Raw genomic sequence first — 17974 nt, forward strand, 5'->3', positions numbered from 1 at the left:
CCTGAGGGGCACAAATCAAACAAAAATCAAAAAAGGCAGGGAAGGTGGTGAAGTAAACTCTGGCGAAACGTTCAATAAAATTTGCACTTTACTGAAATTGCAGAATAACGACCGTTCGCCAGAGTGAAAATTTGCCTACTAGCAACGGTCCCATTCACTAGCGAATTGTCACCAACACCTGTTAGTAAATTGGCGATGTCCCTGTGGATGGGATTTTTGGCAAAATGTCGCTAGCGTTAGCCACTTCGCCCTTTAGTAAATCTGGCCCTATTTGTGCCCATTGGAGCATTTCTCATGCTTTGGGACACAGTTGCCCCCGTGTAGAGAGAAGCAGGTCTAGAAACATATTTCTTTATATATGGACACTAAGGAAAGTATTCATTGCCCCTAGTTGTGCTGAGATCTCTGCAGCTCTGGAATACTTTTAATAGATATCTATAGAAAGAGGTAAGTTGGCACTATTTCCTGGTTTTGTATAACGTTAGCTTAACTTGAGGTTGGTCTTCAAGAGTTCCCATTTTTAATAAACGTGATATATTTAATGTATCTTCTGTTTCATTTGTCCAGGTCTCAGCAGGCTGTAAACAGCTATGTGTTTTTGATTATATTATTTGTTCATTTTCAATTCAGGATCTGATATTCAAAATTGATTTACCCACCCTAATAACACATTATTAATTACACATTATAATAATTAGGTTTTGGCAGAATTGTTCTCCTAAATGTACTTTACTGAATCCCCAAACACTGCACATATAAAGGCAGGATTAATTGGGACCCATAGCTGCTATCAAGAGTAAAACAGGCTCAATATTATGCTACATTTGCTTTGCAAGATTCAAAATACTGTATGTAAAAGCAGCACTAAGGCCTAGAGTTGTCAATGGATCTGTTACTATGTTCACTGAAATTGTTATATTTATATACTACTAAATATGGCCACGATTTACTCACAGGGGAGTAGGGAAAGATGGTGCCTATAGTTGCAGTGGGGATAATAGTCTCTGGGAAGGGACTGTGGCTGTGGGATAGCAGGTATAATAGGGAGAGATTGTGCCTATAGTAGCAGTGGGATAATAGTCTCTGGGAATGGAGTGTGGCTGTGGGATAGCAGTTATAGTACAGAGAGATGGTGCCTATAGTAGTGGCATAATAGTCTCTGGGAAGGGACTGTGGCTGTGGGATAGCAGGTAAAGTAGGGAGAGACGTTGCCTATAGTAGCAGTGGGATAATAGTCTCTGGGAAGGGACTGTGGCTGTGGGATAGCAGGTATAATAGGGAGAGGCGTTGCCTATAGTAGCAGTGGGATAATAGTCTCTGGGAAGGGACTGTGGCTGTGGGATAGCAGGTATAGTAGGAAGAGACTTTGCCTATAGTAGCTGTGGGATAAAAGTCTCTGGGAAGGGACTGTGGCTGTGGGATAGCAGGTATAGTAGGGAGAGACGTTGCCTATAGTAGCAGTGGGATAATAGTCTCTGGGAAGGGACTGTGGCTGTGGGATAGTAGGGAGAGATGGTGTCTATAGCAACAGTGGGATAATAGTCTCTGGGAAGGGACTGTGACTGTGGGATAGCAGTTATAGTAGGGAGAGATGTGCCTATAGTAGCAGTGGGATAATAGTCTCTGGGAAGGGACTGTGGCTGTGGGATATCAGGTATAGTAGGGAGAGATGGTTCCTTTAGTTGCAGTGAAGGATAACAGACAGTGGCTTTATCATTGTCCACATTTACCAACTTGCCAATAATAAGGAATTAAAAAACGATTTTTCTTTTATACAGGAAATTGTTTATTATTTTGCTCACATGTAACACTTATTCTCCCACCAGATGTTGCCCATACGTTTGAACAAAAAAAACAGTGCTCAGTCATTGTGAGTACCATTTGCACAATTATAGTGCACCCAAAAGATATTTAGAGTTTAATGACCAGTGCGACATCTGTATGATCAAAGTGTGTTCCAGATGTACGTTACATACCAATGTAGATAAACTGTAATTCTATTAGTAACCAGATTTTCGATGTGTAAAATCCCACACACAATAGCTTTCCTGCAGAACAAATGTAACATGCTGGTTTGTAAACTGACACTTGTTATTTGTATCCACTCTGTGTTTTGTGATCCGCATAACAGATCAATGTGATCATAAGATGAAATACAATTGATACTACAACCCTTGCTCTTGGCCTGGTCGTTTCTCTTGGCCCTGGTCATACGTGGCATTTTGCAAAAGGATCATCCATTGAGAATTCTGCCTGCTCTGTATATGCCATTCCTCAGCTTTATTCTAGGACCTGCATCTGAATAACTCATACTTTTCGTACCATGAATATATAGATGTCACTGTCTGCTTTCCTAATGTTAGTAGTTTTACACTGGCGAGCCAAAGCTACACAGTAATCACCCTATACTAAATACTACTTATAGCTAAATGGACTGTTCACAGTGGTTGTAATATTCTCATACCCTATTGCAATGGTTTAAACCAAATATAATGGAATTTTATATACAAACAGATGATGTTTAACTGTTTCTCATACATATGTCCCAGAATTAATATAAAAAAATGATGGTAAGTGCTATCTTACCAACTGATCCACATTTACAAAGGTGAACGTTTAACCATTCACTGTATCTGGACTTTATTACTGTATTTCACTTTATTCTGTTCAGTAAGGACAGGTTGGCCACACAGCTTCTGCTTGGATGTACATTATTGGACCCCAAAATGGCTTGAACCCTTTGTTTCAACCTTGCAGGAAATAAACAGATCACGATGGGATGTTCTGGCAGGGGTATCTATATGGTAGAATTCAATAGAGTGGAAAGACTACCTCTTTAGGGACCTCCACAAAGTTATAGCAGGGCTGCTTCCCTGCCTATCACTCTAATTAAAGTGGACCTGCCACCCAGACCTAAAAAGCTGTATATTAAATGTCCTTTTCAAATTAAACATGATACCCACATTCTTTTTTTTTATTTAAGCATTCATAGCTGTTATAAACTCATTTAAATCTCAGCTGTCAATCAAATATTGCCTGCCCCCTCTTCTATGCCTTAGGCGGGGCAAGCAATTACTTTCACTTTCCATTCAGCACTTCCTAGATGTCACTGCTCTTCAAACATTCCTCCAGTTCTCTTAACCATTTAATTGTGTAACCAGGGCATGGGGATAGACATCGGGTCCCCCATTCTGGTGCACAAACAAGATTCTGAGATGATACAAAGCTTGCCTTAATAACAGTGTCCACTAAATGGCTCCTGCCTACTTGCTATAATTATGAATTCCCAGACAGAATACAAAATTCAAATAGATTTTACGTGTAATTAAAGTTCATTTTGCTTGACTAACATGATAAAATAGGATTTGGAATAATTTTTTTGGGTGACGGGTCCCCTTTAATGATGGCAGATTATGGCTGCCAGCTCAGCAATACATTGTCCTTTTATGGTGACAAAATAATGGCATCCCTAGCTGGTATCTGGTTTTGTACAAATGTTGGCATCAACCTACCAACAGATCTGAAAAATATACTTTTTAATAATGAAAAGTTGCAAAGCATCACATTTATCATCATGTCCTAAATTTATTAAGTGTTTAGTAGTAAGTGTTAGTAACTGGTTTGTTGAGCAGTGACAAAAATCCTTCACTGCAAATTGTAGTCTGAACAGAAGCTGTATAGGTGTAATTATCTTTGCCAACAGTCAAAGCCGGAGAAATGCATGTTCTCCCTGTATTTTGGTTTTTAATGCAATACTTAAAAAGGCCACTAGGTAGCACCATTTATTAATAGAATGAAATCAAGCACCCACATCAGAAGCACAGCTAAAAGTTAATAAAAAGGATAAAATGATCATGAAAAAATGTTAGTTGTGCTAACAAAAGTAATATTTAAATTTTGAAGTGAACCTGTAGTAAGGAATTTTATTTTCTGACACTGAGGATTAACAGTGGCCCAGTGGGTAGCACTTCTGCCTTGCAGCACTGGGGTCCTGAGACTGATTCTAACTTGTGTATCATCTGCAAAAGTATGTTCTCCCTGTGTCTGTGTGTGTTTCCTCTGCAGGTTAACTGGCCCCTGATGAGGTTGATCCTATTATGTATGAATATGATAGGGACTTAAGCTTCACTGTAGGCCTCAGATGTGGTACATAGTCCTGGCCCTTCTGTCAGTCTTCTACAGCTCCACTCTGCAAAATCCTGCTATTCCAGACATACTTTTACTGTGAAATCTTTTCTTTAATTTCCTTTTTTGACACCACTCAGTAGGCAGCATTTAAGTCCAAATCCTAGCACTTTTGTCATGACTGCTGCAATGACTTTTAGGTCAGCCTGGCCAGCTTAGCCACCCAGTGCTGGGCCCATTCCTGAATAAGCACAACGTTTCCCCAGGGGCATACTGCACAATTCACTGAGAATCCACAGCTGGCAACCCTACTAGGCTCCTTGCTTGGTGCTATGAAATAGGTTGTCCCATATAATGTGGTGCAGCCTGTCCCTGTCTTGAAACTCAGCCTGGACCCCTGGGCAGCTGTGAAGTTAAGGTTCCCTGCATTTCCAAGTGATGTACCGTTTTAGGGCGGACCCCGAAACATCTGACAAAGGGGTTCGCCCCAAAATCTTATATCACTTGGCGCCAATAAATGTGCAGTAGTTCGCCCTAAATTGGTACATCACTTGACGCCAATAAACGCGCAGGGGTTCGCCCCGCTTCACTAGCCCTCATGTGTTTGGTAAAACTTCTTCATATACAATTGGGAGAGGTGCTAGCCCTCGTGTTCGGTAAAAGTTTTTCTTTGTGAGCACTGCTTCCTAGTGTCTGTGACAATACATGTTTGTTCAGCTCCAGGGTAAAAAAAATTCAGTTCTCTGCCCTGGTTTATGTAGGATCTGGAAGTGAAGAGACATGTACCAACAATGTCCATGTCATTCCTCTACAGGTAGTGCACTAACATACATCTCGTAAATTTCCTGGGAGGTGGAATTTCAGCTATGTAACTCTGTGTAAAGCCATTACCGCATGTATTCTGACAAGTCCTGAGGTTGTGGATATAAAAGCTAATCATAATGAGCCCTTGCTACTCACATGGAGCATGCTTTACTCATGGAGGACATCTCTCCTCCTCAGCAGCCCAGCCCTTAGGGGCTAAATCTATATTTCTGACATGTAAAACAAAACACTGTAAGGTGTCAGCAGCTTATCTGCTTGTGTATGGTCCATCGACAGGCATGCCCTGCCCATGTTCAATTGAGCTTTATCTATGGGCTGAATTTGCCTGAAACAATATCTGTCACCTGTCACGACACGGCTCAAACTAGGGGTAGGCAGAGTAGGCACGTGCCTAGGGTGCAGAGTTTAGGAGGCGACCGACACGTACCTTTAACTGCTGCCTACCCCTAGTTCATCTGAAGTGCCCTTCTCTTTTACGCGTGCATGATGGGAGGGGGTGCTCGTGGTCAGTGTGCTGATATATACATGTGTGCACGCCACGCGTCGCCACGAGGCAACGTGGCCGCCCGGGTTGCCTGGGGCACCTGTCTGGTCTGACCCGGCCCTGTGTCATGAGTCTATAGATTCAGTCACGATTTATTCTTCTCCTCAAATTCCACTCTGCTGCTCCCTTCTACTTCCTTAAAGGATGCCATTCTTGGGGCAGAGTTATTATGCTATGTAAAACTAAAATCACCGAAAAAGGTGTAAAAACTGTGTAAAATAAATAGCGAATTTATCAAGGTGCTTTTTATTTTACACCATGCCAGCACCAGATTTGCCTCCGTTATATTACATTGCTTCCGTCAGAAGTCACTCTAAGAAAAAATGTGTAGAAAAATGTATGCCGTTTTTAAAATGCGAAGCCTGGCGATGTGTGGTGAATTATCCCATCGTTTTTTACACCACATAATAAATATGCAACAGCAATTGGACTGTCGTTAGGTCTGGAGCTGCCCTAGGCATGGCCGTCCTTTTGCAGAGCAGTGCATATACAGACTGCTTTTTGCATGTGCCAATACCAGGGGTAGACAGGGGTACCGCTAAGTTGCTAAGAAGTGCTGTCACTTTCTTCTGCATTTCAAGTAGGTGACTGTATCTGGTTCATGACCAAGTACATCAGACTACTTCAATCCTTGTTATACTGGATTATTTACCAATACTGTTAAACCCTATGATCCTGCTTTCCTGATCCTCCGCTACCTTAAACTGGCCATAGACACAAAGATCTCATCGCATTGATTTGTATGATCGGATCTTTGCGTCTGTGGCCAGCTTTACATCTGCTCACCTGAATTGAGTCAGATCTTTAAAAGGGTTGCCCAGAAAGTCCGTGACCACAAAAGGCTGTGGGTGAAGATGAATACTTGGGAGCTCTCTCTTTGCAGAAGGAGTAAGACTACAGCTATCTGTGGTTGTTCTTCTATGCTGTCTCTTTCAATCCAGTGATGTGACTACAGAGGAAGCAGACCCCTGCAGCTGTGGGAGGGACTGGGTCTGTAAGGAGACCTCTGATGCATGTTAAATCATGAATCATTAAATCGCCTATGATTCATTTCATAGGTGACCCGCAATTTTCACTGGGCGAGGTGGGGGGGGGGGCTAATGGAAATAGAACCATCTAAAATAGCAATACAAAGATTACCACTATCACATCATATATTATAAACACATTAAAATGCAGTATAAAAATTATCTTTTAGTTAGGCTTAATAACACCTCCTGTTTTTCATCTAAACTAGACATCTGTGACCCTGTAGAACAATTTGCTCTACTTATTATTTCTTTCAACTGATCAGGATGGTACCCAAGTGCAAATTGATTAATAATACTGGTGTGTGTGTGTCAGCTTGGACAGTTACTATGTAATCTGCAAAAATAAATATCATTCAGTTGACTATATTAGATTCACTATACATGGCTCTTCTGTATCCACAGGCTACCGAGTAGCACCTCCTATATATACGCCTACATTTATGTACTCAGGTGATCAGATCAGCTGACCAGATGTCTGGCATGGATGTGTTAATGAGACCAATGAGAGTATGGTATGTGCATTGTTTGCTAAGCATGACCATGTTCTCTAGGGGCCAACCACACAACACTTTGTAAGTGGATAACCTAGTTCCAATAGCAAAGGTCCCATGAATCACTTTTAAAAATGTGTTGAGATGCCATATGTGAGATATGTTGAGATGTGAAATGAGTTTGAGAGTCACAGAAGTAACATAAGAAATGTTTCCAGGACATTGGGCTTCTAGCACAAAGCAAACTCTGATTGGCTGTGTGCCCATTAACCTTAGAACTGGAATTCCTAAAAACTACAAAAAGAGTGGACTTGTTTGGTTTTTAAAAGAACTGTTTGTATCATATTAACATAGAAAGACCGTAAATGTGAAAACACATTGGTTTCTTTTTTTTCATGGAAATCAGAACACCAGCTCTTATTGATTCCAGTGGCACCATTGTCAAAATAAGCAAGAACTGCTTGAAAATATAACTGTATAGGAAGGGGGGAACTGTAGGAGGTCACAGGGACATACAAAAACCTGTTTATATAACACACTGGCTATAATTATTGATTGAAAAACAGCATCACCCCATCTGCACTAAGGCACAAAGAGGGGCAGCCAAACTGATAAGAGAATATTTCAGCTGACTCTCCCATAGCTGCTTTTTCCCACCAGTGCCACTTATTTCAGTTGGGGACACTTTGGTTAAATGCACAAACTTTGTCATATGACCCTAACCTAAACGTGTCATTCTGCATTTAGAATGCATGTATCCACGAAACACAGAATCACAGAATCCAATTGGAATTAAAACATGAGAACAGTATGCAGTGGTGAAAGTAGTGTTATACAGATCATGGCATACAGTATGATTGTAAGGGGAATAATGCAGTAGATGACTGGGAAGAAATCAATGGCTTTCATTCATACAAGTCTTAGAATGATCTAACCCAGCACAAGAGCTGAAAATGATGTGAAGAGCCTCTGCGTTCCCTGGTGCTGCACTAAAGTGGAAGATGAGGGTCCTTAGAGGGATGTTACAAATGTGAAAGTAAAAACCATAAAACTACACATTAGAGAGGAAAGTATTATTAAAGCAAGCTGTGTCAATATTATGCTACAAAGCAGGAGGGGAAACGCTTAGTAAATGGAACTGACAAGCTATGGGGCAAAGGGGATGAATCCTCATCTGACTGACAGGAACATTTCCATGATAGATAATTGTTTCAGACAGCAAATGACGATGGGACAAATTATAAAGTTGTTGCAAAGCTGCTTGTTAATCTTACTTCAGCCTATAAAACTCTGTGGTGCATTGTATCCCCTAACCATATTATTTCAGGTTAGCCAAAACATGCAGAAACAGAGAGAAATTGAACTGCCTTCCTTCCGGCTACAATTTAAATCCCCGGCGTGATGACATTCGGAGCCCTTCTTTTTCCGAAGTTGCCTCACAAAGAAACCGGGCGAGTTCGTAAAATGAAGTGCTCCAAGTGCCATCCAGCCGGCGATTTAGATTCTAGCCGGTGGGAAGGCAGTTCAGGGAGATTAGTCGCCCGAAGAAGAGGCGATTGTTACGGGGCAACTAAATCTCCCTGAATCTTAACGTGTCTCTGCCCTTAAGGGAATGAGGAAATGTAATATTGGTCGCTAACGCAAAAATTGTTCGCAATTTGTTCGCAATATGAATAAATGTTCGCAAAGTGAACTATTTTGCACTTGCGAACACTTTGCCCCTCACACAACAGTAGGATAGTGATTGTGAATTTTATAGTTTGCGATAGTGTGCAGTGTGTGTAATAAAACGTCTCAATGAAAAAGTTGTTACGTTTGTTCCAAAAGTTTATGCCGCCTTCAAGCAATGCGCAATTAAGATTCACTGCAAATAAAAGCCTAATCAAGAATATTACATTGCGACATGCAAATTATTACTCTCAAATTTGTTCTCTTTGCAAATGTTATTACATTTCCCCCTTGGTAATGTTATAGAATGGCCATTACTAAGCAACCTTTCAATTGGTTTTTCATTATTTTTTATTTGTTTATATAGTTTTTAGATTATTTGCCCTTTTCTTATAAATCTTTCAAGGTTTCAGATGGGGGTCACTGACCCCACCTAAAAATAAATTTTCTGTTAGCTACTAATGTATTGTTAGTGCTACTTTATTACTCATCTTTCTATTCAGGCCCTCTCCTGTTTATAATCCAGTGTATGATTGATTAATACAGGGTTGCTAGGGTAATTTGGTCCCTAGCAACCAGACGATGAAATTGCAAACTGTAATAAAAAAGCTAAATAACTCAAAAAGCACAAATTATAAATGAAAACAGTAAACCTGTAAATTTTGCTTATTCATTTTTTGCTAAGGTGCAAACCTTGCAACAAATATTATATCTCTCCCTACAAAATGTATTGGCAATGTACAATAATTGTGCTCCTGGCACTGGAAACTACAAATCATGCTTCACAGATCAGGTCTAACATGTGTAGTTGGTAAGTGTAATTAAAATGCATGGGGCACAAGGGCCTCATATTTCACCACTCTGAAGTTCATATTTCCAGTCAGGAATAATAAAACCTGTTTATTAGAACCCCAGCTTCCTATGTGAGTCCTTTTGACATCCAACTCTTAGTTTAATTAGAGACGGGGTCTTTTCTCTCCTTATCCACCTCACTATGTCTAAATAAAATACAGAAATCAAAGTTGTGCCCGTGCTCCTCCCAGTGTCAAATGAATAAATCCACAGCCTGAGTGGAACCCCATAGTTCAGACCATCACAGACGACATTGTTACTGAGTTACATCATTTGCAGTTTTGCTTGGAGCAGCAGTAATTGGGGTAAAGTTCACTCTCCCCGAGAGGCCCATGTTTTACTTGATCACGGTCACTTTGCGGCCTCTTGCTAACAAGCACCCCCCATCTCAGCCACCCCAGGAGCCTCTTCTCTCATTCATTTAATCTTGTGCATCGCCACGGAACAAACACACCTCTTTGCTGCTAGAAAAGGTGAACTAAAAATTGACCTTTCAGCCTTAAACTCTGTGTACCAGATTAATCTATGTAAAATGCTACCCGGCTTTCTAAGCTTTCAATAAAATATAAGTAGCCTATACAGGTAAGGGGTTATCAGAAGGGTTACAGGTAAGGGTTATCAGAAACCCACTATCCAGAAAGTTCAGAATTACGGCAAGGCCGTCTCCCATAGACTCCATTTTATCCAAATAATCCAAATTTTTAAAAATGATTTCCTTTTTCTCTGAAATAATAAAACAGTACCTTGTACTTGATCCCAACTAAGATATAATTAATCCTTAAAGGAGAAGGAAAGTCAATATTTATGCACCCCAAGTGATTCTATATATTTACCTGAAACCCAGCGCTCCTATCAGGACCGGCACCGATCCAGGGGTTATACCAGCGAGCACCATGGAGCGTTCGGCTTTCTTCTTCTTCTTTCTTCAAATTTCCCGGGGCAGACGCATGCACAGTAGAACGAAACAGTTGACTTTTTAGTTAAATTTCAGCTTTTCATACTACTGCGCATGCACACCCGCGCAAAGAAAGAAGAATATGGAAGGCGATTGCTTTGTGGTGCTCTCAAGAAGGACCCCAGACTGATAGGAGCACAGGCCCTGGGTGTCAAGTAAGTATATACAATAACTTGGGGTGCCTAACTTTTGGCACCCCCAAAGTAAATACTGACTTTCCTTCTCCTTTAAGGTATGGAGATCTAAATTACGGAAAGACCTATTATCCAGAAACCCCCAGGTCCCTAGCATTCTGGATAACAGGTTTCATGCAAAACTGTACTCATTTCCCAATCCCTACACATAAGGCAAGGTAGTAGATGAGAGAAACATTCAACTGGACACTCCCTGTGATTTTATGTCAATAAGAGAATACTATAAGTACTGACTGGTTCTATAGGAAAGTGTTCATTCCCTGTTCTCTATTTTAGGAATAGGAATGTGTTACATCCAGCAGTGTAAATGGGCAGCAATACAAAGATATTTTGGGGAATTTTCTAGCCTGTATGAAGCATGATTTCCCATGGGCAACAAAATATCACATGGAGGGCACCAGACTTCAACCCATCCCTTTCACTTGGCAAACTGTGCATGCAGGATATCCCTTTTAGTTCCAGGATTTAAAAGCAAGTATCTGGCGACAGCTTTGGGAATTCTTGTTTTTTAATTTACTATATAGGCACCAAAGGACTTTATAAAGAGCCTTATTCAGGTTAATCAGCACAGTGAATACTGTAGATTAGTTTTTTACATATCTACAAAAGTATTTGTGCCCCTTGTGTATATGAGGTCTGAAAAAAATAACAATAAAGCAAAATGCTAGGTAATGTGTAAGATAAGCCTACTGAAAGCTTTGTGGTAATGGCACACAATGGAAATTACAGTCAAAGGATGGATGTCTACATTTGAGGATACTCTGCATGTACCCTAAAGATGGCTATACATTTTGAAGGCCTGAACTGACAAACTGTGGATTCTGGCAAATTGCAGAGGGGCTGCTGTAGAATGCCAGAGACAAAGACATTCATTATTTATTGGGCTGGTGGGGGGGCTGTTTTGGCTTCTGTGTTTTTGAAATACCAGGGTCTATTTTGAATGAAAATCCAGAGATGTCATCTGGGCATGTATGTGAGGTTGTGCTGCCCCCCAAATTGATTTTGGTGAATCAGGGATTATCCGCCCTAATGGATTTGGTTGATGATACATCTTCAGTTTGAGCTCTTCTTCTCCCAGAAGTGACAGTTTAAAAGATACCTTAACACAAACAATTGATATGGATAGAAATGCTATATTTTATATGCTGAACTTACTGGAACAGCCTCGACGGTTCAGAAACAATATAACAGTAATGATTCAGGCCTACAAAGTTTTCACAGGAGCTCTCCATTTTAGATTTTGTTAGTTTGTCAGTGGCACTTCACATGCTCATTGTGCTCTGGGCAGCTGCCATGTAATGATAATCCAAATGAATAATCAGCCTTGTATTGTGACATTTATATTCTATACATAAAGTATATTGTTAGTCAGTCCCTAAGCTCAGGCCAGAAATGTGGATCTCAAAACTACAAATGTGTCAACTATCTGCTTCCCCTACAGGGGTGGTACATGAAAAAGCAAAAAATTATTAGATAAGATAATAAAATTATTAGATTACCTGATCCATAAAGTCTGATGAACTTGTAATATCTTCATGGACAAATTGTGTTTTTTTACATTTGGTCAGGCTTAGTAAAGTAATCTTAATAGTATCCCATACCACTTCCATGTATAGTACCCTGCATTTTCCATAATAACATGGTGATCGGTTCCTAGGCAGATTTAAATGAAGACTTGAGAAGGCTGAGTCTCCCCAAACCAATACCAATGAATTTTACACAACAAGCAAGATGGAGGTATTAGACATGAAGTTGGCACTGCATTTATCCTGCCATTTATTATTGGCAGCATTTACATTGTACTTATCCTTCCAGAGATGCATGAAATTGGCATCAATTGTAGAAAATGTTTTTATTAAACCTGTCCAAACACAAAAATGACAATCAACCCATGCTGGGGTTACAGGTTCATCGGGGATTATGGATGAGGTTATTTTATCATAGCAAACATGGCTGCTCCCTTCTAGTAAAACACGTTATAATCAGATGACTAATGCTCCCTGTGCAGAATATCCTACTACTTGTCAATATGTTTCACTGAACATCTACAAAAAAACAAAGTGAATGCAATGCCTACTTATACAGGGTATACCTCATCCCAGATGAATGAAAGAATCACTAATGACCTCATGTGAAGCCAAGCACATGAGATATATTTAAATTCTTCACTGTTAGACCCTTAAGGGCAGAATAGCATAGCGAAGATCAAAGGTTTGGATTGTAGGTGTTAGCTAAATGCACTCTGAATTAAGATGTAACTTTTATCTCAAGCTAAATTATGTGAATGGTGATATATCCTGTTATTAGGCAACCTTGAAATTCAGAAGAGAAGCAAATCTATTAAGGAGTTATTACTATGCACCTAAAATGAACAGACGTGATGAGTTTAAGTCAGAGACTTACCTTAGTTTCTTGTACCTGTACAGTATGTGTGGGAAGGGTTCTAGGCATATAAATACCCAGCATTCCCAAATATAAAGGCCACACCCAGCACTCCACTATCATGGCTCTGAACTTTTGAAGGTTTTTGCTTGAAGCCATTGTGTTGAATGATGACACACAATCTTCATATCCCTTTGTTTTGTCACTTGGAAGTTATTTTATTCCACTTAGAATTGGAAGTCCTAAAATTATATACAATTTTCATTATACCCTCTAAATTGTCTTATCTCTTTTAAATGCTGTAATTTAGATATTACCACCTGTTTTTCACTGAACATAAGTACTTCAGAGCAGACAAAAACAAAGCATGCAGGTTACATCGAGCATTATGTACATTTTTTATGACCTTCCCAAGGTCACATGAGGTCACACTATAATCACCTATGACTATTTTTCATAAGCACATAGAGCTTCCTAACACCCTAGACTCTACAGTTAGCTTCTCTGAAGCAAAAATGATTGATCTGTCATTGGCCACTTTGTTGTGATGGCCCCAAACCAGATGTTGAGATGATGTTTACACCTCATCCTGCATAAGATATACATTTTCTATAGATTTACTATTGACTTCTGCAACAGGATGTAATGTAAATGCAAACTTGCACCTGGACTAGTCACTCATGCAGCCAATCACACAGTATCATTTACTGGTCACCAGGTGATGCAATCTGATTGGATCCTATAGGGTACTTAATCTTGTACAAACACTGATAAGAAATAAAAGAAGTTATTTGGTAGGAAAGAGCTGGAATTTTTTCCTCATGAACTGGGAAACTCCAATCTGATGGAATACTATTATTTATGCTGTTGTTTTGTTCTTTGTTGGTAACAATTTGGGGTTTTATAGGTAGAAAATGTCTTCATGTTTTATGATTTTTATTGTGATGCTTTCAATTTATATTTAGGATATTTTTAGCATATGTACAGTAGATTCAGATACAGATAAAAGATGTACCGCATAATCCTTCACATTGGTGTAGGAGAGCAAATATTTTGGCGTGATTTATAAATCTGCAGATATTTTGTGGGCTACACTGGGTTTAGGAATTAACTTATGCTAAACAGAGGTTATAAGGGGCATCTGTAGAACACATTTACCATTTAGTAGTTATTGGTCTAATATACCAAGAATTATGAAAGCATGGATGGGTTTCCATGAGTTTCTGTATTAGTGCAAGTTTGTAATGTTAATACATGAGCTCTTTGACTCAAACGGAGGCCTTCAGGCTGTATCCCAGAAGGATTGATGGATGAGATGTTCCACTGTAGTAATTGACCTTTAGGAAAGGGTACACAGCAAATCAAGCATTTTATGGTAGGGTTTGAGAAACTGGATGAGGAGAATGACTCTTTATTACACACTGCCCAGTGTAGAGAAGCTTTATTGATGATTACTCTACTGTGGAATAATTGAGTTCACAATGGCCTTTTGGAATAATCGGAAAGGGAAAACATCCAGCTATTCATTTCATTCTGCAAGTCCATTAACTGAATTTATCACGTTATTATTCCCAATTAACATTTGATCTATAAAAATAAGAGGGATGTCATGGAGAACTAAGTAATATGCTTGATATTGTCTCAAACTCTTGTAAGACTTTGTTAATTAGAAAAACTTGGCTTGGAAGCTCTGAAATCCGATCAAACTTGCCTGCCCCCACTATGAGCTGAAAGACAAGTCTAGTGCATGGTGATACAGGGGCATAAACAGTAAAACAGTCCAGGTGCCACTGCTATTAAATCCCCTTGAGCTGAATACCAGGTAAAAGTAGAGCATGTGATCTAAGAAGTGAGGGAGAGGGAGATTAACATGGAGTTGGCACCATTTGTGAGAATATTAGTTTGTCATGGCAGCCATTTGTGGGCCAATCATCTAAAAGCAATTCTTCATTTCAGAATTTAGAAGAATTAGAAGAATGCTTATTTAAAACAACTATAGTTCTGGGCATTATATTCTTCCTCCATTGCCTGATACCCGGCAAGCTCATAATCTTACACTGTATTCCTTTCAGTAAATACAAAAGCAGTTAATAAAACCTGAACTTCAATGACCCTGTGCAAGAGAGTGGTGGGGAGTCACAATCCACATTTGTTATATGCAGAAAAAATATATCTTAATCTCTATGTCTGTCTATCTGTCATGTTAAAGGGGAATGAAGCACTTTTCAACTTGTATTTAGGGCACAAAGCAGTAATCAGCTGGTGCACAAGAGGGTTAAACAGCCCCTGCAGAGAATAATAGTTAGCTACATTCTTGCCACTACAAGTCCATCAGTCAATTACATTCTCAGATTGACTGATTCTTGTGTCCTACGCCTGTCTTATGTACAGGGTACTAATAAATCCTCCTCTGTATATTAGCTTAGTTTTTCCCAGCCAGTGGCTGTTAATTTACAGCACCCAGCTCCTGACTACCAGCACTGGATACTGGGAAATTTAGTTCAGATGGAACTAGGAAACCACGATCAAGATTACATTTGTAGTCCGCAGGAAAAAAAAAATATTTCCAATAAAAGAGCAAAAAATCTGTATGCAGTTATGTTTCTTTGTTGCATGATGTCAAATCAATGTCACTTGAGATTTATCTAAAAAGCTTGAATAAATAAAAGATGGTGAGCGATAAAGGCTGTTACTAAATAAACACCATCCGGGAACAGAAGGAAATAAAGGATTGCCTCTTATTCACACAATTAGCCGAGACCATACCGACCAGACATTAGTAAATTTGTCAAGCTACAAAAAGCAAATTTTATCTGAAGGATTCCGCATGGAAAATGGTCCTACCCTTTGACCTCTGTTTCTTTGAAGTTTGATTTAAGTCTTAACATTTTGTACTGGCGAAGGAAATAAGTAAAGAAAGCAGTGTGTGTGGGGCATACAGGATGGACTTTGCTATTAGCTAATGCCTTGAGTTCTTTCAGAATGAGCTGGCACACTGGGATCAGCCCAGGGTCACACACCATAATCCTTTTTGTCATGTAAAGAAGGTTCTATTCACATACCAACAATCATCTTTCCCCCCAAAAAAACATTCTTGTGCCACAGAAAACGGGATGTAGCCTTTAAAAAGTATTATTTGCTCTTTACTTTATCACATTCCCTTGTTGATGGGCAGTGTTGTCATACTGTACAGACATTACAAAGGAAAAGAAAACATCTCGGCTAAGTCAGACATGCCCAGGCATAGGTCTCACCACCTCTTTGGCTACACGTGGGCCTCTCCTTGCAGGTCTTAATGCGAGTGTGGAAAGTTTACACTTCTGCAGTTAGCTTTCATTTATACACCACAAGCACCTGGAATAAGCCCCTAAGGCCTCATCATCAGATCAGGGTCAACGTAATCTATAACCCACACCCAGAAACTCTTGTTCATGTGTAGATTTAGAGATTGAGGCACTGATGATGTCATGATGGTCACATTAATTCCATGACTGAGGAGCAGAAACTCCAACTGTATCTATTAAAAAAACACTACTACTAATTTCCAAACATTAAAGCTTTGTCTGCTGCCTTATTGCATTTTAGTTCTTACTGAGTTGTAATATTAAATAAATAAAGGGATTCAAAGTCATTAGCTTTATGATGTCTTATGTTTTATTTCTAAATACACTGTTTACGCTGCAAATAATTTACTCTACAATATAAAATGTAATTCCTAAACCTACAAGTGTATTTTTTAGTTGTAATATTGGTGTGTAGGCAGCCATCTCAGGTTATTTCCCCAGGTTATTTGCTTTCAGAAAGAGTCATCACTTTAGGATGGGACTGCTTTCTGACAAGCTATTGTTTCTATTACTTATTGTACTGAAGGAGTCTCAGTGGGTCTTGGATTTTTTCTATTGAGTGGTATTGTCATATGTACCAAGGAGCTGTTATCTTTTGTTAGGGAGCTGTTATCTTGTTATATGATATCACTTCAACTTGCAGTGCAGCAGTAAAGAGTGACTGAATTTTATCTGAACACTGATGTCACATGACTGGGGGCACCTGGGAAACTGACAATATGTCTAGCCCTGTGTCAGATTTAAAAATTAAATATAAAAAATATGTTTGATCTTCTGAAAAATGCAGAATTCTGCTCTATTAACGGATGTTTTTAGAAAAAAAAACGTTTTCCCAAATCCATTCAAAATGTAGGATATTAAAGCAATAGAACTTGCTCATCACCAGCATATATGTCTCATTTAGGAGGTAATAGTTCCTTAGTTGTTCATACAAAAGAAATATAAATACACCTCTTATCAACTAGTTTGGCATTCTGTAACTCTGCCATCTGAGGGTGCAGTTGAATTTGCTGAATATTTTTTCCCTGGGACTATCCTCTGCTGAAATTGTGGGTCACCAGTGAGCCCCAGAGTCAGCTGCCTTTATCAGCCTGTATATTGCTACTCTGAGTGTTTATGTCATTCAAGTTTGAGATTCCTTAGCTAATTTTATTAACAAAGATCAAATCTTTGAAATGGTAATCACAATAACTGAGATATGTTAATGTAGATATTTGTAGCCCAGTTCATGGATCCTCAGCCTGCAGTGGGGTGGGGCTTGCATTGAGTGTCCTTGCTATTTAGCACAGTACGGCCATCTGGGGTGGTATGTGGTCCTTCCAATGGCCTGCCCGACCAATATCAGGCAAGTTAGAAATTTGCATTGGGCAAGGGCTGCATCAGCTCATTGATATGATCTTCTCCCAAAACGCTTCCATAGGCCCTTGTTGGGTTACGGTATATTATGGCCAAACCAGCTGCCCATACACTAACACATCTTTTGAGAGATTTATACAATTTTTATTATAAACTGAGCTTATTTTAAAATAAATAATGAAAATTTCACATTTACATTTATATTTT

The sequence above is a fragment of the Xenopus laevis genome, chromosome 9_10L (assembly GCF_017654675.1).
Source record: "Xenopus laevis strain J_2021 chromosome 9_10L, Xenopus_laevis_v10.1, whole genome shotgun sequence".
NCBI classification, from domain to species: Eukaryota; Metazoa; Chordata; class Amphibia; order Anura; family Pipidae; genus Xenopus; species Xenopus laevis.